The 23806-nt window shown below is 41.6% G+C and overlaps 1 long non-coding RNA gene and 1 pseudogene across 3 annotated transcripts in view; one reads left to right on the top strand and one right to left on the bottom strand.

The window, feature by feature from the left end:
- LOC138840334 (uncharacterized) overlaps window positions 1–23806 on the bottom strand; it is a 245295-nt gene that overhangs the window by 211254 nt on the left and 10235 nt on the right. The gene's annotated exons all lie outside the window — the stretch shown is intronic.
- On the top strand, window positions 1067–1712 carry LOC138839597 (CCHC-type zinc finger nucleic acid binding protein pseudogene; annotated as a pseudogene).

Here is a 23806-nt window from a genome sequence, read left to right as displayed (position 1 = left end):
AAATTCTGGCTTTTGGTTTTTAAATTTGAGCTACTATTTACATGGGATAATCTACGTAAGATTATGTATAAGTGCAAGAATTGACAAATGAATTTAACTGTATGAAAATGTATTCCTATCCTGCAAACATATCGCATCCCTTTGTGTATTATTTTTTACAACTATTTAACGTTGTTTGCATTTCTGCTTTGCTGATTAATAAAAAGTTTTCTCAGAGAAAAAGTTTTCAGATTTATCTGCATAGACAAAAACTTTCTGATTATTATGCCAGTAGCTCAGGAAATAGGGACAAAGATTGACAAAGTGAAATTATATCAACCCAAAAATCTTCTGCAGAGCCAAGGGTGTAGAACCTGGCCTGAAAAGACATCCCAAGGAAAGGAAGAAAATCACAACCAGCTGTACTTCTGCCGAGAGACCGATATCCAGAAAGTACTGGGGAGCTTAAAAAATAAACGTCTCAATCATAAATGGGCCAATGAGCAGAACAGATAGTTCTTACAAGAAGTACAAGCAACCAATCAATAAAGAAATGTTCTACATGTCTGGCCATAAAGGTAATACAAATCAACATGATATTGAGATTCCAGATCACTCCAGTTAGTCAAAATGCCATCATCAAAAACACAATTTCTGACCAAGAGGCAGGGAGAAGGGAACCTTCTTCATATGCTGTTGGAGAGAACAAGAAGTAGTGCAACCACTGTGGAAATCAGGGTAGACATTACTCAAAAAAGTAAAAACAAAAGTTCACCCTATGATCCAGAGAGCCAAAGAAATGCAAATCAGGATACTACAGAGAGAGGGGGGCACAATTTGCAATTTATTTAGACAGTAGCCAAGCTATGGAAATGGCCCAGATGTCCTCCTACTGATGCCTGGATCAGGGAAATGTGGGCTGCGCACAAGCACACAGGCACAGCAACACACACAGGCACACCCTGGTCTACTGAGTCATCCTTCACACACCGGATTATGCAGTCATAACGAGATTGTGGAGCAGTGCATTGCGGTGTGGGGGACCCTGTGCAGACCGGCGTGTAGCTGAAGGCAAGGACCCGAAATTCATCAGCCGCTGCCTTCCCAGTCGCCTTCGCCGGGTCTCAGTGCGAGTTTCGCCACTGCGGCCGCTCAGAAACCAAGGTTGTCAGCGCAGCCATGACCAGCAACGACGAATGTTTCAGTTGTGGCCAAGCAGGCCACTGGGTCAGGGAATGCCCTACTGCTGCGAGACGGGGGCGAGGAGAACCGAGGGGCTGGGGCAGAGGGCTCCAGGTTTATCCCGCATCCCTGGTAGACTTCTGCTACCGCTGCGGGGAGTCCGGACACCTTGTCAGGGACTGTGATCTGGAGGAGGACGCCTGCTACAACTGCGGCGCAGGCGGCCACATCGCCAAGGACTGCAAGGAGCCCAAGAGAGAGCGGCAGCAGAGCTGCTACAACTGCGGCAGACTAGGCCACCTGGCTCGAGACTGCCAGCAGGCAGATGACCTCAAGTGCTATTGTTGTGGCCAACCTGGCCATATGCAGAAAGACTGCCACAAGGTGCAGTGTTACAAGTGCGGGGAACATGGACATGTGGCCATCAATTGCAAGAAAGTATTAGAAGTCAGCTGTTACCGCTGTGGTGAGACTGGACATTTTGCCTGGGAATGCACCATTGAGGCCTCGGCCTAATTCTTTTCCAGCATCGCCCCTCCTCATTTCTGCTAATAGTGTATTAATTTCTCTGATACTCTTTGCTGGTCAAAGTTGGCCGATGGAGGCTACTCCCAGGCCAGTGAGCTTTAATTGCTCTGTAAAAGGAGGAAAGAGTTGGATGAATAAAAATTGACATTCTGCATTTATGGTCTTTTGCTGTGTTACAGAACCCCTTTCCATGCCCTGCTGAGTAGGGATTGATGGATAGGGAGAGTGGAGTCAGACCTCAGCCTCCCAAATAGCTAGACACACAGGACTGCAGTGCCTCACCAGTACCTCATTTATTTATTTTGGTTTTCTTTCTCTGTTTTATTGGGGGGGGGGGGAGGTGGAGGTGGCTGCAAAGGAACTTTGCAAGGAAGGAGGAAACAAAATGCCATCGTGTTCGGGACTGGAACATCTGAGTGTGGAGGGAATACCGGTCTAAAGAAACTGAGGGAATGGGCTGAATTCCACAAACAGCCTTCAAACCCTCAAGTCTGCCGCAAGTTTCCCCAGATGGCCTTTTCTCTGAGCCATTTGTCCCAGCTTTCAGTAGAGGGGCCAGCAGCTGCTCAGGACTATGAAGTAGGCTGAGGATGGACTGCCTTCAAACAGGCAACGTGGTTTGTTAATTCAACTGGTGGTGAACCTTTTTGTGGGGAGGGGTCTGTTTACCCTGATACACAGCTGGGACACCCTTCACAATAGAAGCCACTGTCTGGGTCTGGGACAGACTCTCAGAGCGTCTGGGGAGAACCCTGATTTTGGGGGAAAGAGCTATCACTCTGAGGATTCAAATTCAGGGCCTGTGTACTGTCTCTGGGGAGCTTTTGTGCTCAAGGCTACAACTGTACCACTCAGAGCCACAGCTCTGCTTCCAGATTTCTTTTGATAGTTAATTGGATGTAAGAATTTCCCAGACATATCTGCCCAGGCTGGCTTTGATCCTCAATCCTTACCCCCTACATTTCAGCCTTCTGATGATCTAGGATTACAGTCAGGAGCCAACTGGCACCTGGCTTGACAGTGGCTCTTTTCATGAAAACAGAAGGGGGATGAGGAAAAGTGGGGAGGGAAGTAGGAGGAATAGAAGGAGCAGAATGAGGAGGGGATCAAGGAGGAGGAGGGAGAAGGAGGAAGAGGAGGAGAAGGAGGAGGAGGAGGAGAAATAAGAGGAGGAAGAGGAAGAGGAGGAGAAGTGAGCAAGAACAGCATCTGGCTTGGAGCAAGGCTACGTGTATTTCTGGTATCATCATCCCTGAAGATAGGGAGATTGGCATGTGGACACGTTTGGGGAGCATTTTTCTCCTATGTCACATGCCTGCCCAAAGCCAGCAAAACTAATGTCAGCACTTCGTTATCTCCGTGTCCTAACACTCCAGTGTTTGACGTTGAATGGAAGTTGCAAGGGGCAGCACAGAGTCCAGGACAGAATGGCCATCGTGTCACCCGATGGGCAAGCTGCAGAAGCTTGCTCAGCCTGCTCGTGCTGACCTTTCATTAGGGACCCTCCTCACACTCTGCAACTGGTCAAATTGATATCCCCTCCCTGTATTTTGAGGACTTTCAACTGAGACTGAATTCTAACAATGGCTTCCTTTGTTCTTCCACTTGCACATGGCAGATTACAGGGCCTGGAAGACTCCATACAAACATGAGTCAAATTCACATAATAATAAATCTCCACGTTCTCCCCTCTAATCCTCCCCCTCTCTATCTATCTACATCAATACAGTTTTCTTATCCTTGAGAACTCTGAGTATTGCAATTATCTATAAACCCACTGCACGCATTCATCTCTCTTTGACTGGGTAGTAGTGTCCACCCAACCATTAGAAATCAATCATACCGGACTGGGAATGTGGCTTAGTGGTAGAGTGCTTGAGTAGCATACATGAAGATTTGGGTTCAATTCCTCAGTACCACATACACAAGAAAAAGCCAGAAGTGGCGCTGTGGCTCAAGTGTTAGAGTGCTAGCCTTGAGCCAAAGAAGGTCAGGAACAGTGCCCAGGCCTTGAGTTCAAGCCCCAAGTCTGGCAAATAAAGAAGGAAAGAAGGAAAGAAAGAAAGTGAGAGACAGAGAGAGAGAGAGAGAGAGAGAGAGAGAGAGAGAGAAAGGAAGGAAGAAAGAGAGAAAGGAAGAAAGAAAGAAAGAAAGAAAGAAAGAAAGAAAGAAAGAAAGAAAGAAAGAAAGAAAGAAAGAAAGAAAGAAAGGAAAGAAAGAAAGAAATCATACTTTTCACACCAAGTCCAGTATGGAAATTGTAATATGGAGATTCATATCTCCAATCAATCACCAAAATGCCAGAAATGGACCTATGGCTCAATTGGTAGAGCACTAGCCTTGAGCAAAAGTAGCTGAAGGAAACTGGGAGAGAACAAAGGAAGGGGTGACACTATCCACAAAAACAATGTACCTATTATTGGAATCATGAACTGGAAACCCTACTGCACATCACCTTTATAATAAAAAAAAAAACAACAGAAGAAGAAATGAAAATAAATTTGAAAAGCTGTTCCAGAGTGCAATTTTCTGTACCAGCATGCGTGCGTGCGTGCACACACACACACACACACACACAAACACACACACAAACACACACACAAATGCATCCTGCCTTTTCACAGTGTTCTGAGTAGGGTTAACAAGAATTTAGTGTGAAGTTCAAAATAACAAGCAGAGGATTTCAAATAGTCTGATGATGAAAAATAAGTGTTTGTGGAGAAGGAAATGCTATTTGCACTGAATATGTGTATGCTACACTGCACAAAATATCACACTGTCCACAAAATCTATATGGATATTTTATATAAGTATATTTAAAAAAATCTTTTAAATCCTTGCCTTAGTATATATACCAAAGCTAAAACATGAAACCAAGACACCTTCTCAGTACTATCCAAACCATATTTCACCTTAAAAGATGTGGCTTACAGTACAATTGAAAAAGAGAAAACTTTCTGATGGAAACACAGAATTCCATTGTGTATACTTTGGGAAAAAAAATCAAATTAAATTAGATTAAAGACCTTAACATCAAGCCTGAACTACTGCAGGACAGAGTAGGACAGACACTTGAACTTATAGGCACAGGCAGGAACTTCCTGAACAGAGTCTCAGGGTCACAACAAATTGGAGAGAGACTCGACAAATGGGACTAACTTAAAATGGAAAGTTTCTGTAAGCCAAGCGCCGGTAGCTCAAGCCTGTAATCCTAGCTACACAGGAGGCTAAGATCTGAGGATCGAGGTTCAAAGCCAGCCCTGGCAGGAACGTCAGTGAGACTCTTATCTCCAATAAACTACTAGAAAACCGGAAGTGGCGCTGTGGCTCAAGTAGTAGAGTGCTTGCCTTCAGCTGAAGAGCACAGGGACAGCGCCCAAGCACAGAGTTCAAGCCCCACGACCGACCAAAAAAAAAAAAAAAAGTTTCTGCACAGCTAAAGACATAGCAACCAAGCTAGAAAGACAACCAACTATCTGGGAAAATATATTTACCAGCAATATATCAGACAAGAGGTTAATATCCAGTATAGACAGGGAACTCAAGAAACTAATCCCTCCCCAAACCAACAAAACAATTACTAAATGGACAAGGGAACTAAAGAGAAACTTCTCAGAAGAAGAGATAAAAGTGGCAAAGAAACACATGAGGAAATGTTTACCATCCCTGATTGTAAAGGAAACGCAAATAAAGACAACCCTGAGATACCACCTTACCCCAGTCAGAAAGGGCCAGGTCCTGAAGTCAGCCAACAACAAATGCGGGAGGGGATATGGAGAAAGAGGAACACTATTACACTATGGGCAGGAATGCACACTTATACAACCACTTTGGAAAGCAGTCTGGAGGGTCCTCAGAAAGCTAAATATTGACCTCCCCTATGACCCAGCCATATCACTCCTAGGCATCTATCCTGAACAACAGGAACCAGGATACAAGGACACATGCACCTCCATGTTTATTGCAGCACTGTTCACAACAGCCAGGATATGGACACAACCCAGATATCCCACCATAGATGAATGGATCCAAAACTTGTGATATCTAAAAAGGACAAAATAATCGCATTTGCAGGGAAATGGATGGAGATAGAAGAAATCATGTTGAGTGAGGTAAGCCAAGAGCAAAGAGACAAAGGGCACATGGTCTCTCTGATAAGTGAATGCTAAATCCAAAAGGTAAGGTGATAGGACAAAGTTAACAAGACTTGAGAAACAAAGGACCTCCACTCATGTAGTCAAATCACTACTAAATAACACCATGCTGCTGATCACATATATGGTATATATGGGCACACTGGAGGGAAACCAGGAGGACGACATAGAACTAGAGGGAATTAGGGAAAAACATACAACAGTGGGACCCATCAGCTGCCCTGGACATTGATCAAAATGAACTAAGCAACTCAGTGGCAACGATGGGAGCAAGGGAAAGAGAGGGAAATGAATGGGAAAGAGGGAACAGCTGACCCTATGCAAAACAAAAGAAATGTACATATCACCCAATGTGGAAGAAATAACTATTGTCAAAGCTCATAGAACTCAAAAAATGTATAGACCAAGATAGACAATTTGCCCCATGAAAGTTAGAAAGTGTTTGTGACTTTAACTAAGCATCACCATCACACAATACTATGACATTTGTGAAATTTATGTAATCACTTAATCAAAATAAGGAATTTGCAAAAAGAAAATCATATTAAGTGAAATAAGCCAGACCCAAAGAAACATAGCTTCTATGGTTTCCCTCATTTGTAATAATTAGTATGTGTCTAAGATAGTCCTAGCAGAGGACCACAATAGTTCAAAAACTGTGTACATAAGATCATATAAGATGATGCTAAGCAAAACGAACTCCAAGATATGGAAACAAGAGGTTTTTATTTATTGGTGTGGTTTTTAATGATCTATGTAAAGTTACTTCCTTTTCCTTTAGGATTTTTTTATTCCTATACTTTGTTCCCTGGTGTCACTGGATTTGATTTTGGTACCCTGGGTATTGTATGTACATTTATCTGAATTAGGGAAGGGAAGGGGAACAACAAACTAGTGAGACAAATGACAAAGGGCAAACCAATATAACAGCCACACTCAGAAGACTATATGTTGGAAATGAACTGTACAACTTGTGGGCGGTGTGGAGAGGAGGGAAAGGGGGAGAAAAAAGAGGGAAGGGGTAACAAGTGTGACAAAAAATGCACTTGGGCTGGGAAGGTGGCTCAGTGGTAGAGAGCTTGCCTTGCATGTATGAGGCCCTGGGTTCGATTCCACAGCACCACATAAGCAAAAAGAAAAAATCCGGAGTAGTGCTGTGGCTCAAGTAGCAGAGCACTAGCCTTGAGCTGAAGAGCTGAGGGACAGCACCCAGGCCCAGAGTTCAGGCCCCATGACCAGACCAAAAAAAGAAAAAAAAAAAGAAATGCACTCACTACCCACTACCTTACACATGCAACTGTAACCCTTCTGTACATCAGTTTGACAACAAAATTAATATTAAAAAGGCAAAAAAAAAAAAAACAAAGAAAAAGAGAAGACTGAAAGTTGAGCAAAATAAAACACCAGGAAGCTGTTACTTCAAAGGGGTGGGGGGTTGGGATGGCTGTCAAGTTGAAAGGGATGGACAAACGAAAAAAGAGAGGGAGAATGCAGTCAAGAATCCAATATGTGCTGGTTGCCAGTTGCTCACGCCTGTAATCCTAGCTACTCAGGAGGCTGAGATCTGAGGATCATGGAAAAGCCCTTGAGACTCTTATCTCCAACAAACCACTAGAAAACCGTAAGTGGCACTGTGGCTCAAGCTGTAGAGCTCTCGCCTTGAGCTGAAGAGCTCAGGGACAGCGCCCAGGCCCAGAGTTCAAGCCCCACGACCAACAACAACAACAACAAAAAAGAATCTAATATGTGTATCCTACAAAATGAATCGGAGGGTAAGAGTGGGTAGGAAAGATGGGTGAGAATAATGAAAGGGGTGACACAGATCCAGATATATTGCATTCATGAACTGTTTTGTTAAAATACAACTCCTTTGTATCACTACCAAAAGAAAATGATTTAAAGAATAAGGGAGTAGATCTGTGGCTCAAGGAGTAGAGCAACAACCTCAAGCACAAAAGCTCAGGGACAGAGCTCCCAGGACCCCGAAAAGTATAAAAGAAAATTAAAAAATAAATTTTTAAAGAAAAGAGAACTACCGTGTTATGGTCTTTCTACCATTGATATTCTCCAATCTCTACAACTGTAGTGTGATTCCTTAAAATATTAAAATATTGAGAGGAAAAGTTTTAAAAGTATGGGAAGTGTTAGAAAAAATCATATGAAAGAAAAAACATTCGAATACTTATCTTGGGGCTCATTGCACCTAGCATCAACTTATCTGACCTTTTCTGCTTGTTTCACACATATACTAGTTATGGCAAATAAGGGAAACCATGGGACCTAGGTTTCTTTGGGCCTGGCTTACTTCACTTACTATCATTTTTTTCCAAGGCTTTCCATTTCCTAACAAATGGGGCCATGTCATTCTAATGGAGGCATAGATTTCCATTGTGTATATATACCCCATTTTCTTAATCCATTCATCTACTGAGGGGCATCTGGGTTGGTTCCATATCTTAGCTATGGTAAATAATGCTGCAATAAACATAGTTGTGCTGGTAGCTTTAGTATGGTCTTGTTTGTGATCATTTGGATATGATTTCTTTGTTGCTTTGTATGGCCATCCCCAACCGTATAACCCCTGCTCTCACTGTATTTGATGTTCGTATAATTTGTGGAGGGGAAAGGCAAAAACAAATCGTTTAAATAGGGATACAGGTGGACCCATTGCAACAATGAGATGTACAAGTCCTTAAGTCGAAAAACAAACTTTACAACTTTGGCAAGGTGGAGGGCAGGGGGGATGGCTAAGGGGGGGAGATGGAAAGGGATTGGGAGGGTGAACAAAGAAGGAGGCAACAATGCTTGATAAGAAATGTACTCATGGGCTGGGGAAGATGGCTCAGTGGTAGAGCGCTTGCCTTGCATGCCTCAGGCCCTGAGTTCAATTCCTCAGCACCACATAAGCAAAAAGAAAAAAGCCAGAAGTGGCGCTGTGGCTCAAGTGGTAGAGTGCTAGCCTTGAGCTGAAGAGCTGAGGGACAGCACCCAGGCCCAGAGTTCAGGCCCCACGACTGGACCCAAAAAAAAAAAAAAAAAGAAAGAAATGTACTCATTATCTTGCCCATGTAATTGTAACCCCTCTATATGGTATTTTCACACACACACACACACACACACACACACACACACACGTATGAGAAGTGGATCCCCTCCTACTGTTCATTCCCTTAAGAGTCCAAGGAGCTAGTGCCCTCAATGTGGATTGAGATCCAAAGTTTGGGGAGGAAGAACACAGTATATTTAGGAAAATAATAGAGATTTTGTTGAGGGTAATGCTTCCAACACTTTTTTTGAAATACAAAGGGAGGGGGAAGCGGCTGTTAAGTTGTCTACAAGGCACAATGCTGTCATCTAGTGGTCACACAATCAAAACCACAGCTAGTTAATACAAAATTTCATATACTTCACTTGCCTTGAACCTGGAGGTGAAGGGTAAACAAAAGACCCACAGTACTCTCTAGTAGCTCCTAATAGACCAGGAGGACCACCCCTGGGAAGTAAGCCTTCCATAGTTCTGTCTTGGCATACACAGCCACTAATTCTCCTATCCCGACCACAAATCTGCAGTTAATTCTGGGCTAGGGTTGTCAGGTGCTGGGACTAGGTATCTGCGATCTCTGCCAGTGTCCTTCCTGGTGCCTCAGATACTTTTCTTCCAAGACTGATTATTGACTGTCCACCTAGGCCTGAGATTGGAAATGGATAAACTAGTACTGATCCTACACCTTGTGACCTGGTGGTCCAGTGCTCCTGACACGCCCCTCCAGCTCCCCCAGACTGTGCACTTGCTTCCTGTGAACACTCCCTGCTGCCTGTGGGCCACACCATAGAATCACACCTCAGTGGACTCTGCCTGGCACCTCTGCTCTTTGGGGAAAGTTCTCCTTACTTTCCCCTCCTGCCTTTTGGCTCTGGTGATGAGTGAGGGAAACCAGCAGGGCCTTCCCTGGGCTGTCACCTACTGTCACTGGACTCCTGAGGAGACAGTGGCCTACTCCTGCAGTGACAGGGACTTCCTGCTGCTCTTGCTGTGGGTTTCAGGACAGAATCCATAAGGGTTATTGGCCATTGTGGTCAGGTGGGCAGGATGGGGGCCTGTGGCAGTGCTTTCACCTGTCCAGTTTGAATCACCTGTCATCAATGAGCAGGACTTTGGACACGAAAGGAAAGGAATACAAAATATCTCTCAATGAGTAAGGTTGTGCCTTTCTTTTTCTGTTTCGTTGCCTGATATAAATTTTGTATACTGTGCCACGGTTGGTGGCGGAAAAGGTATTGGGCCTATCCTTTTCTTTCTTTCTTTCTTTCTTTTTTTTGGTCAGTCTTGGGGCTTAAACTCAGGGTCTGGGCACTATCTCTGAGCTTCTTTGGCTTATGGCTAGCATTCTACCACTAGAGCCACAGCACCACTTTCGGCCTTTTCTGTTTATGTGGTACTGAGGACTTGAACCTATGACTTAATGAATGCTAGGCAAACACTCCAGCGCTCCTCCCCCCCTCTAACTTTTAATTCTCCATAGTTTTTATTGCTCACATACCAAATGAAAATTTGTTTCTAAACAATTACTCGTAATGTAGTGTTTCTGCTGTTGATAGATGGCAGTGTTGCTCCATAAGAATTTTGAACTTCTCTGTCCCCCTCCCTTCGTGGTGGAAAAAAAAAGCACTGACTTTTTTCCCCTATACACACCTAGCTAGTTCTTTTGCTTACACGTTCCTAACCTTCCTTGCTTGCCAGCCTCCTCAGCTTGCTTGCCTCCCTTCCTTTCTTCCTTTTTTTTTTTCTTTTTTCTGTCAAGTTTGGGGCATGAACTCTGGGCTTAGGCCCTCTCCCTTGTCTCTTTAGCTCAAGGCAAGCGCTCTACCATTTCAGCCATACTGCCACTTCCAACTTTTTTTGCTTATGTGGTGCTGAGGAATCGAACCCAGGGCCTCAGGCATGCTAGGCAAGCACTCTACCACTGAGCTACCTTTCCAGCGCCAATTGTCTTTTAAGTACTATTTAAAATTGTTTACATATCTGCTTGGCTGATTAATAAAAGTTATCATCTTCCCAGCCCCTTTCCTCCTTCTTAAACTTGGGTGTTCCTCTTCCAGCCCAGAGAGGGAATTTGTTATAGCTGGCACTTGAAGATACAGTAAGCAGATAACTTGTGGGGATAAGTGGACTTAGCAAAAATGGGAAGGAGACAGCTATGGGGACACAAGTGTGAACATGATCAACACCCTGAGTACTCATACATTAACAATTAAAAGTACACAAAGGACATAGCTTGTAAGATCAATAGAAAGCCCATGAATTAGGAGATCTTCACTAGCCATACAACCAACAAGGGTCTCATATCTAAAATATACTTGGAACTCAAAACATTAAATCCCCCAACAACAAATCCTCAAAGAAACACCTGCCCAATAAATAAGTGGGCTAAAGACTTAAAGAAAAACTAAAAAAAAAAAAAGAAAAGAAAAACTTCTCCGAAGAGAAAATAAGAATGGCCAGTAGACACATGAAGAAATGCTCAACCTCTCTAGCCATTAAAGAAATGCAAATCAAAACAACATTGACATTCCCCCTCAACCCAGTTAGAATGGTTATAATCAAGAACTCTAATAACAACAGATGCTGGAGGGGATGTGGACAGAAGGGAAGCCCACTGCATTGTTGGTGGGAGTGTAAATTTGTTCAACCACTTTGGAAAGTAGTATAGAGGTTCCTCAAAAGACTCCACATAGAGCTCCCCTATGACCCAGCAATCCTACTTTTGGGCATTTACCCAAATGATCACAAACAAGACCATACTAAACCTACCAGCACAACTATGTTTATTGCAGCATTATTCACCATACCTAAGATATGGAACCAACCCAGATGCCTCTCAGTAGAAGAATGGATTAAGAAAATGTGGTATATATACACAATGGAAATCTATGCCTCCATTAGAAAGAATGACATGGCCCCATTTGATAGGAAATGGAAAGACTTGGAAAAAATTATAGTAAGTGAAGTAAGCCAGGCCCAAAGAAACCTAGGTCCCATGGTTTCCCTTATTTGCAATAACTAGTATAGGCCTGAGTCCAGCAGAAAAAGTCAGATAAGATGATGATAAGCGAAATGAACCCCATATAGATAAGGACACAAGTGGATTTTTCTTGCTGGCTATAAGATACCATGTGATTTTTTGTTGCTATGTATGCCCCTCCCCCATGGTATAACATCTGTTTTCACTGTATTTGATGTTGGTATAATTTGTGGAGGGGAAGGGAAAAAACAAATTGTTTGAATAGTGATACAGGTTGACCCATTGTAACAATGTACAAGAAGCCATGTTGAAAAATGAACTTTACAATTTAGGTGGGACTGGCAGGGGTGGGGGGAAGGGGGGAATGCAGTTGTGGAGAAGGTAGGGAAGGGATGGTAGAGGAAGAACAAAGGAGGAGGCAACAATGCTTGATAACAAATGTACTCATTACCTTGCTCATGTAAACAATTAAAATTGAAATTATAATAAACAATTAAATTATAATAAACAATTAAAACTGAAACCCATTTGGACAGCCACTTCAAAATAATTAAAAACAAAGAAATTAATATGGAGCTCTGCATAGAGAACAATAGCTTATACCTTGATAAATAATTGCAAACTGATTTTGTTCAGGTGACTTAAAGCAGAGGCAAAAAGGGAAAGAATGGACAGTTAGGGACAGTCAGCCCCATGTTAGAATATTCCCTACTCTTCTTCAACACCCTGGGAAACCTAGAACACCCTGAACACCCTAGAGCAGGCCTGCTCAGGGGTCAGGGAAGTCCATGAGACTCCTATCTCCAATGAACTACCATGAAAAAATATCACACCTAAAATTGAGGCCAGATGGGAACCTACAGCTATTCACCATGACTAGGAAGAAAGCAATTCATATATTGCATCTTCCAGAATTTGAAGAGGGCTAAAGTAACGCCGTTCAATTACTCCAGGCTGATGGCTATGCATCAAGGAGAGAATGAGTCCAAAGAAGCCCCTTCCCAATGATTAAAAGATGCTTTCTATAATCACACCAATGTGCAAGTAGGACAAAGAGACCTTGCTTAAAGATAAAATTTCAGGGGCTGGGAAGGTGGCTCATTGGTAGAGTACTTGCCTTGCGTGCATGAGGCCCTGAGTTTGATTCCTCAGCACCATATAAGCACAAACGGCTGGAAGTGGCTCTGTGGCTCAAGTGGTAGAGTGCTAGCTATAAGCTGAAAAACTGAAGGACAGGGCCCAGGCCCAGAGTCCAGGCCCCATAACCAAACAAAGAAAAGGTAAATTTCTTTGCATTCTTTCTTTCTTTCCTCCATCCTTCCTTCCTTCTCTTTCTTCCTTCCTTCCTTCTCTTTCTTCTTTCCTTCTCTTTCTTTCTTTCTTCCTTCCTTCTCTTTCTTTCTTTATTTCTGTCTTTCTTTCTTTCCTTCTTTCTTTCTGTCTTTCTTTCTTTCTTTCTTTCTCAGAGGGCCACAAAGACCATTAAGTATATCAGACTCCTTGGAAGGGGAGGATAAGTCAGTTAATACAAAGGACTGTCAGATTGTATCTGACAGTCATCTTACTATGAACGATTCATTAAAGCCACTTGGACAACTATGTTCATTGCTGCATTATTCATGATAGTCTAGTTACAGAAACAGTACAGACATCATTCAATTAAGGCATGGATCAAGGAAATATATTTATATATGTGTGTATATACACATATGCAAATATACACAAACATAAATGTGTGTACATGTGCATTACTCATCCTCAGGAAAATAATATTACTTCATTTGGAAAATAAAGTGGACCTTGAAAGTATATTAAGTGAAGTAAATAAGGCTCAAGAAACAAAGGACCCCTGTGATCTCTCAAATGTAAAAGTGATATCTAATTTATAAATATACATGTAAATGTATCCAGGATCAAATGCACATGTACACAATTGAATTTAGTAAAGTATGTTATATGCACCGGAGAATTACAGTTGTGAACCTCCTGTGAACAATTAACTGACAGAATGAGAAAATGAATACCAGAGAATTGGTATTTGCAGTATCAGGAGGGGTGAGGACAATAGGAGGGGGTAGACAAACGAAGAAAGCAGAAGTGGAAGGATGCAGATAGAATATTCATTGTATATATGTGAAAATATAACTAGGCTAAGTGAGGGGATAGATGGGAATGGACGAGTCAGGATAAATAATGAAAGCGTTTACACAGTTCAAGATGCATTGTACCCCTAACTGACCTGCTGAATTATAACCCCTTTATAAAATTACCTAAAGTTTAGAAAAATAAAATAAAAAGCCTATATAGCCAGGCCCCAGTAGCTCACGCCTTTCCTAAGTCCATGAGACTCTTTTCTCCAACAAACCACTAGAAAAACGGAAGTGGTGTTCAACCACTTTGGAAAGCAGTATGGAGGTTCCTCAAAAGACTCCACATAGAGCTCCTCTATGAGCCAGCAATTCCACTTTTGGGCATCTACCCAAATGATCACAAACAAGACCATACGAAAGCTACCAGCACAACTATGCTTATTGCAGCATTATTTACTATAGCTAAGATGTGGAACCAACTCAGATGCCCCTTAGTAGATGAATGGATCAAGAAAATGTGGTGTGTGTGTGTGTGTGTGTGTGTGTGTGTATACATATGTATATATGTATATGTATGTATGTATTTCTCTATACACACACACACACACATATAAACACACACAATGGAATTCTATGCCTATATCAGAAAGAATGATACCACCCCGTTTGTCAGGAAATGGAAAGACTTGGAAAATGTTATATTAAGTGAAATAAGCCATGCCCTAAGAAACATAGCTCCTATGGTTTCCCTTATTTGCAATAACTAGCATATGTCTGGGACAAGCAGAAAAGGTCAAAAGCTATGTACATATGACCAGATAACATGATGTTAAGTGAAATGAACCCCAAGATAGGGACACAAGTGGTTTTTTCTTTCTTGCTATTGTTCCTAACCTAATTATAATGTACCATGTGATTTTTGTTTTGTTTCTTTGTATGTTCCTCCCCCACTGTATAACCCCCGTTTTCATTGTATTTGATGTCAGTGCCCTGCAGCTTGTATATACACTTCTCTAGCTTGGGGAGGGGAACGGAAGAAACAAAATGCTTAAATAGGGATACAGGTAGACCCATGGTAACAATAAGATGTACAAAACACTATGTTCAAAAAAAAAACTTTACAATTTAGGTGGGAAGGAGGAAGGGGGAAGGGGGAGTATAGTTGCAGAGGTGGGAGGGAAGGGAGAGTAGAGGAAAAACAAAGGAGTAGGTAACGATGCTGGATAGGAAATGTACTCATTACCTTGCTGATGTAACTGTACTCCTCTGTACAGTATTTTTACAATAAAAACCATATTTAAGAAAAAAAAACAGGAGGTTCCGGGAAGATGGCGGAGGAGAAACTGGAGGCTAAACAAGCTCTCGCATAGAAAGCAGTTTTAGAGACACAGAGGTTTCGGGACGATGGCGGAGGAGAAGCTGGAATCTGAACAAGCTCTCGCATAGAAAGCAGTTTTAGAGTTCCAGTGAACAGTCCTAAGCCAGAGAATCACACCAAGTGTGCCATCACAGGACAGAGAGTTAGACAAGAGAGGGGAAGCCAAGGAAACACATCAGCTGCCGCTGCGGCGGCAGGGTCGCGGCGGCGGTCGCCGCGGGGTCATACCTGAGACACAGAGAGTCCGGGAAGAAGGAGCCAGACGCAGCGGACGAGCGGATTCTACTCAACACCAACAAGAACCGACAAGGAGCGGACATCTTCATCCTGCTGTTTGCAGACCAAAGACGACCCAGGATCCAAGACTCGGCGTGAGTACAAGCCCGACGTCCTCACTCCTTCTCAGGGAGCAGAGGAGGGAAGGCCACCCCTCCCCCCCCAGCACCGGTGATCTCCATCTTGGATACCCACAAAGCTCAGAGGAGCTGCTAGCTCCAGCTCAGGCCTTGGAATAAAACGAGTCATTTAGCAGGTCACAAGAACTGAACGGCGAAGTGACCTGCCAGACTCAGCTCCATCCAGGGAAAAGTCACCCAGCTCAGGAGCCAGCCATTGGAGTGCCTTGCCTCACTGGGTAACCAGAGCCAGAGGCTGCCCCTCCCTCTAGCAGCTACCACAATCAATTGAAAAACAGAAACCCTGAGAATGGCTCCAGGCTGGGCGCTGTGAGCTTTATCACAAAATAGCCCCAGGGAAAAGCTACTGTTTGTTGAAAGGCCTCAACTCTACCCAGAACCTAGCCTCATCACCGCATCCCCCTCTTTTGTGATTCTCAAAGCAGATCACCCTCCCAGAAAACTAACCTGGGAGGGGGATCTCAAAATCTTGGGTAAAGCAGAGCATTTTTCTGCCTCTTCCAACCAACCGACTTAAGAAACCAATCAAGCCACAGGACCTCAAGCTGACCAGAGACTCCAACAAGAGACTGGTTACAGACAAAAGGGAGATACAGGATTCTTCCCACTCCTCCCCCCCCCAAAAAAAAATCAAAAAACTTTTTTTCTTTTTTTTTCTTTTTTTTTCTTCTTCTTCTTTTCTTTTTTTTGCTTGTTTTTTGTTTTTTGTTACCTTATATATATATATATATATATGTATGTATATAAATTTTTTTCCCTTCTAAAACTTTTATTAATCTTTAATTTTTGCCTCTTCTGAAAAAATAATTGTTTTCCAGTAACTTTTTTTTTCTCATCTTATAATTTTTATTTTAGGAATATGTGAATGAGCGTTTTACTTTCTTTTCTTGTCTTCTTTCTCTTTTTCTTTCTTTCTTAATTATCTTTTTGTTTTTTGTCTAGGTCTACTGAACTTCTGATCTTTTCTTCTCCCTTTCCCATCCTTAAAGTTTTTCACATCTCCTCTATGTCCCTCCCCTTCTCTGAACATATTCACATTCCTCTCTAAATAGACGGTCTTTTAACCTCTATAATAACATTAATTTTTACGTTTCTATTTTTTTCTGGTCTCTCTTCATTCCCCTTTCCGTCTCTTCTTTTTCTCTCTCTCTCTACTTGCATCCTACCCAACCCATTTCCTGCATTGTGATTAGGACATAGTTAACTCTCCCTGTGCCTCCCCACACCAATCTATTCCTATTTTTTACCCACATCTCTCCCTAATCCTAATAATTTCTGGTTTTCCAAATTCTTTTCTGCGGTTCGAAGTCCTTTAACATATAGTTGTTTGATGTTGAATAGATGTAACTGTTGAACTAGATTGTATCTGTAGACTATTGACTGTACAAACGCAAACTTTGGTTGATGGTTGCCTTAAGATAGAGTTCTAGCACAAAACTGGTGCAATCTTCATCTCAAATGGGCTGAGTAAGCCGGACAAACACAAGAAAAATGGGAAATTCGGGTATCTCAATTCCCAATCTTGATAATTAGGGATTAGAACAGATAAAGAATAATCCAGAGGAGAGTTCCCAAATAGCTCTACAAACACTAATAGCAAACATGATAAATGAGAAGTTTGACAATGTACAAAGGACTCTGTATGAGCGTGATAGGGAGAGAGAGGAGGCATCCCAGAAGTTTATACAGGAATATCATAAGCGTGAGGAAGCTACTCAAAAACTGATACAGGATTTGCGTGAACAACTTGAGAATACTCAAAGAGAAAGGGAGGAATGGCATGAGCAGGCAGAGAACACTCAAAGAGAACTGCAGGAATCCCACGAACTGGAAGAAAGAGAACTGCAGGAATCCCACAGACGGGAAGAAGCTAATCAAAGAGTAATTCAGGAATTGAGAGACCAGGTAGAGAATACACAAAGATCACTAAAGGCATTCATGGAATCCATTAACAAAGAGCTGAAGGAAGTCAGGGAGACCACAAAGGGAATGCTGAATGGAACCCAACAGAAGGAATGGGAGTCCAAAGAAACCATAACCAATCAACTAAGTGATTTGAGAACAAACACTGAACACCAAATTAAGGAAGTAAAGAAATTCATACAAGACCTAAAACAGAGCTTCAACAAAGAAGTTGAAGCCATCAAAGCTGACCAATTAGAAGGAAAAGAGATAAAAAAACAAAGTAGAGAGTCTTGACAGCAGGTTAGACCATGCAGAAGATCGAATCTCAGGGATTGAAGACAGCCTAGATATTATAGAGAAAGAACATCCAAGACAAGTCCAAGAAATATGATAGCTCTATCCAACACCTGGAAGACACCATCAGAAGGCCCAATCTAAGGATAATGGGTGTAGAGGAGCACCTAGAAACAGAAGTTAATGGTCTAGGAAATTTGTTTAACAGGATCCTAGCAGAGAACTTCCCAAACATACAAAAAGATAGGCCTATTCAGATACAAGAAGCTTTTAGAACCCCAAATAGACCACACCAGAATAGGACATCCCACCGTCACATTATAATCCACACAGGATCAACCCAGACCAAGGAAAAGATCCTTAAAGCTGTCAAGGAGAAAAGGTTAATCACCTACAAAGGGAAACCAATTAGAATTACCTCAGATTTCTCAGCAGAGACAATCAAAGCAAGAAGAGCCTGGAATGATGTATGCCATGCCCTAAAAACAAACAACTATCAACTAAGAATACTGTACCCAGCTAAACTCTCCTTCATAACTGAAGGCCAAATAAAAACCTTCCATAGCAAAGAAAAATTGAAACAATACATCTCCACCAAACCAGCCCTGCAAAAGATTATTAAAGATGTCCTACACATAGAAAACCAACAAGAACGCAACAAAGGCCAAGAAACTGCACCCAAACTGAGAATCCAAGAACCTTAGGAAGAACCCAGTTTTCACAGCCCCCAAGAAGGTGGATAACATGGCAGGAAATCCCAAATACCTCTAAGTTCTATCTCTTAACGTTAACGGACTGAACTCTCCAATTAAGCCACATAGACTGTCTAGTTGGATTAAAAAACAAGACCCTTCTATCTGCTGCCTGCAGGAGTCACATCTTGCCCGTAAAAACAAACATATTTTCAAGGTTAAAGGCTGGAACAAAATCTACCAAGCAAACGGCCCTCATAAACAGGCGGGAGTTGCAATCCTAATATCAGATAAAATAGACTTCAAATTAAAATTCGTGAGAAGAGATAAAGAAGGTGGCTACATACTAATTAAAGGATCTCTCCTTCAGGAGGATATTACAATTCTAAATATCTATTCGCCAAACAATGGAGCACCCAAATTTATCAAAGAAACACTACTTTCCCTCAAATCCCATATAGATCCAAAGACATTAATTGTTGGGGATTTTAACATACCACTCTCCCCACTAGATAGATCAACTCAGCAAAAACTCAACAGAGAAACCGCAGATCTAAACAGCTGCATAGATCAACTAGACTTAACAGACATTTACCGAACATTTCACCCAGCAGCATCAGAATACACGTTCTTCTCAGCAGCACATGGAACGTTTTCTAAAATAGACCACTTTCTAGGCCACAAAGCAAACTTGTCTAAATTCAGAAACATTGAAGTTATACCTTGCATTCTCTCTGACCACAAGGGAATAAAATTAGAACTCAACACCAAAAGCCACCAAAGAAAGTCCGGTATCACATGGAGGCTGAACAACACACTGCTGAATCATGAGTGGGTCATGGAAGAGATTAGAAAGGAAATTCAAATGTTCATGCTATTCAACAAAAATGAACACACAAATTACCAGCTCCTCTGGGACACAGCAAAGGCAGTACTCAGAGGCAAGTTTATAGCTCTGAGCTCCTACATCAACAAATTGGAGAGATCTGAAACTAGCAATTTAATGACACATCTAAACCTCCTTGAAAAAGAGCAGCAAGATAAACCCCAATCCAGTAGACGGAAAGAAATAATCAAAATTAAATCAGAATTAAATGAATTAGAATCCAAAAAAACTATAGAAAGAATCAACAAAACAAAGAGTTGGTTCTTCGAAAAACTTAACAAAATTGACAGACCCTTAGCAAACCTTATCAGAAAAAGGAGAGAAAACACCCAAATTAATAAACTCAGAGATGAGAATGGAAACATCACCACGGAAACAACCAAGATTCAGAACATTATAAGGGAATACTTCTCAAAACTTTATGCTAATAAGTTTGAGAACTTGACAGAAATGGACCTTTTCCTAGCAAATATTGACATGCCAAAACTAAACCAAGATGAGTTAAAGCAGCTTAACAGGCCCATATCAAGCATTGAAATAGAAACAGCAATAAGAGACCTCCCAGCTAAGAAAAGTCCAGGACCAGATGGTTTTACAGCGGAATTTTACAAGGCCTTCAAAGCAGAGCTCACACCAATACTCCTCCAACACTTCAATGAAATTGAAAGAGAAAGCTCACTACCGAACACATTCTATGAAGCCATCATAACCCTCATCCCAAAACCAGGCAGGGACTCATCAAAGAAAGAGAACTATAGACCCATTTCTTTGATGAACATTGATGCAAAACTTCTCAACAAAATTTTGGCCGATCGACTTCAACAATTCATCCAAAAAATCATACACCATGATCAAACAGGATTCATTTCAGGGATGCAAAGCTGGTTCAATATACGCAAATCAATTAATATTATTCATCACATCAACAGGAGCAAGAATAAGAACCACATGGTTATCTCAATAGATGCAGAAAAAGCATTTGACAAGATCCAACACCCCTTTATGATGAAGGTTCTGGAAAAATTAGGAATCCATGGATCATTCCTCAATACAATAAAGGCTGTATATGACAAACCTACAACCAGCATTATACTCAATGGTGAAAAACTAAAGCCATTTCCTCTTAACTCAGGAACAAGACAAGGATGCCCACTCTCTCCACTTCTCTTCAATCTAGTATTAGAATGCCTAGCTACAGCAATAAGAAAAGATGCAGACATAAAGGGAATCCAAATAGGAAAAGAAGAAATAAAACTCTCCCTCTTTGCAGATGACATGATCTTGTATTTAAAGAATCCCATAGACTCCACTCCCAAATTACTCAAGCTGATTCAAAACTTTGGCAAAGTAGCAGGTTATAAAATTAACCCCCAAAAATCAATGGCTTTTCTATATGCCAACAATGAGAAAAGTGTGGCTGAAATTAGGAAAGCAACTCCAATTGTAATAGCCCCACAAAAAATAAATTACTAGGAATTAACTTAACCAAAGAAGTGAAGGACCTCTATGATGAAAACTTTAAAATCTTGAAAAAGGAAATCAACACGGAACTTAAAAAATGGAAAAACCTCCCATGCTCCTGGATTGGCAAGATTAACATCATGAAAATGGCAATACTTCCCAAGGCTATCTACAAATTCAATGCGATACCTATCAAAATTCCACCCTCATTCTTCAAGGAAATAGAAGAGGCAATCCAAAAATTCATATGGAACAATAAAAGACCCCGAATAGCAAAATCGCTCCTCAACGGAAAGAACACTGCTGGAGGAATATCAATACCAAATTTCAAACTCTACTATAAAGCCATAGTAATCAAAACAGCTTGGTATTGGCATAAGAACAGACCTCAGGACCAATGGAATAGAATTGAAAACCCAGAAATGAACCTACAGACCTATAGCCATCTAATCTTCGATAAGGAAGCTAAAACAATAGAATGGAAGAAAGACAGCCTCTTCAGTAAATGGTGCTGGCAAAATTGGTTAACTACATGTAGAAAACTTAAGCTAGATCCTTATATATCACCCTGCACCAGAATCAACTCCAAATGGATCAAAGACCTTGAACTCAAAGCAAACACTCTGAAAACATTACAGGATGGAATAGGAGAAACCCTAGGTCTCCTTGGCTCAGGCCGAAATTTTCTGAATAGAGACCCAGAAGCACAACAAATCAAAGAAAGGTTGGACTAATGGGATTGCATGAGGTTGCAGAGCTTCTGCAGGGCAAATGACATAGCTAGCCAGATCAATAGAAAGCCCACCGATTGGGAGAAGATTTTTACTAGCCATACAACGGACAAGGGTCTCATATCTAAAATATACTTGGAACTCAAAAAATTAAACCACCCAACAACAAATCCTCAAAGAAACAACTGCCCAATAAATAAGTGGGCGAAAGACTTAAAGAGAAACTTCTCTGAAGAAGCAAGAAGGATGGCCAATAGACACATGAAGAAATGTTCAACATCCCTAGCCATAAAAGAAATGCAAATCAAAACAACATTGAGATATCACCTCACTCCAGTTAGAACAGCAAAAATCAAGAACTCTAACAACAACAGATGCTGGAGGGGATGTGGACAGAAAGGAACCTTACTTCATTGTTGGTGGGAATGTAAACTTGTTCAACCACTTTGGAAAGCAGTATGGAGGTTCCTCAAAAGTCTTCACATAGATCTCCCCTATGATCCAGCAATCCCACTTTTGGGCATTTACCCAAATGTTTACAAACAAGACCACACTAAAGCTACCAGCACAACTATGTTTATTGCAGCATTATTTACCATAGCTAAGATATGGAACCAACCCAGATGCCCCTCAGTAGATGAATGGATCAAGAAAATGTGGTATATATACACAATGGAATTCTATGCCTCCATCAGAAAGAATGACATTTCCCCATTTTTAGGAAATGGAAAGGTTTGGAAAAAATTATATTAAGTGAAGTAAGCCAGGCCCAAAGAAGCATAGGTCCCATGGTTTCCCTTATTTACAATATCTAGTATAGGTATGAGTCAAGCGGAAAAGGTCAGATAATGTGATGTTAGGAAAATGAACCCTTAAATATGTATTTTAATGTTTTCGTTTCTTTCATGCATGTGTTTCTAACGCATTTATAAGATTATTTCTTTGTTGCTTTGTATGTCCCTCCCCCACAGTGTAACCCCCGCTTTCACTATATTTGATGTCAGTATAACATGTGGAGGAGATGGGGACAAACAAGTCGTTTAAGGATTCAGGTGGACCTGTTGCAACAATGAGAAGTACAAAATGTCATGTCAAAACCAACTTTACAATGTCGGTGTGGGGGGGGAGGGGGGTATAATTGGGTGGGAGGAGGGGGGAGGCTGGGAAGGGAGGTCAATGGTAAACAAAGGAGGAGGCTGCAATGCTTCGTAAGAAATGTATGCATTATCCTGCCCATGTAATTGTAGCCCCTCTGTACAGTATGTTCTCAAATAAAATAAAATTAAATTTAAAAAAAAAAAAGAAAGCAGTTTTAGAGTTCCAGTGAACAGTCCTAAGTCAGAGAATCACACCAAGTGTGCCATCACAGGTCAGAGAGTTAGGCCAGAGAGGGAAAATCCAGGCAAGGAGACAGATCTGAGCTCTCGCCAGCACCCGCCACCGTCACGGCTTTAAAATCTTGAAAAAGGAAATCAAAACAGAACTTAGAAAATGGCAAAACCTCCCATGCTCCTGGATTGGAAAGATTAACATCGTGAAAATGGCAATACTTCCTAATGCTATCTACAAATTCAAGGCGATACCTATCAAAATTCCAACCTCATTCTTCAAGGAAATAGAAGAGGCAATCCAAAAATTCATATGGACCCCGAATATCAAAAACGCTCCTCAACGGAAAGAACACTGCTAGAGGAATATCAATACCAAATCTCAAACTCTACGATAAAGCCATAGTAATCAAAACAGCTTGGTACTGACATAAGAACAGACCTCAGGACCAATGGCATAGAATTGAAAACCCAGAAATGAACCTACAGACCTATAGCCATCTAAACTTCAATAAGGGAGCTAAAAAAATAGAATAGAAGAAAGACAGCCTCTTCAGTAAATGGTTAACTGCTTGTAGAAAACTAAAGCTAGACCCTTATATACCACCCTGCACCAGAATTAACTCCAAATGGATCAAAGACCTCAGAGTCAAAGCAGACACTCTGAAAACATTACAGGATGGAAAAGGAGAAACCCTAGGTCTCCTTGGCTCAGGCCGAAATTTTCTGAAGAGACCCGGAAACACAATAAATCAAAGA

The sequence above is a fragment of the Dipodomys merriami genome, unplaced genomic scaffold, assembly GCF_024711535.1.
Source record: "Dipodomys merriami isolate MVZ:Mamm:240054 unplaced genomic scaffold, mDipMer1.0.p SCAF_3, whole genome shotgun sequence".
Classification (NCBI taxonomy): Eukaryota; Metazoa; Chordata; class Mammalia; order Rodentia; family Heteromyidae; genus Dipodomys; species Dipodomys merriami.
This window is presented reverse-complemented; position numbering and strand designations above follow the sequence as displayed.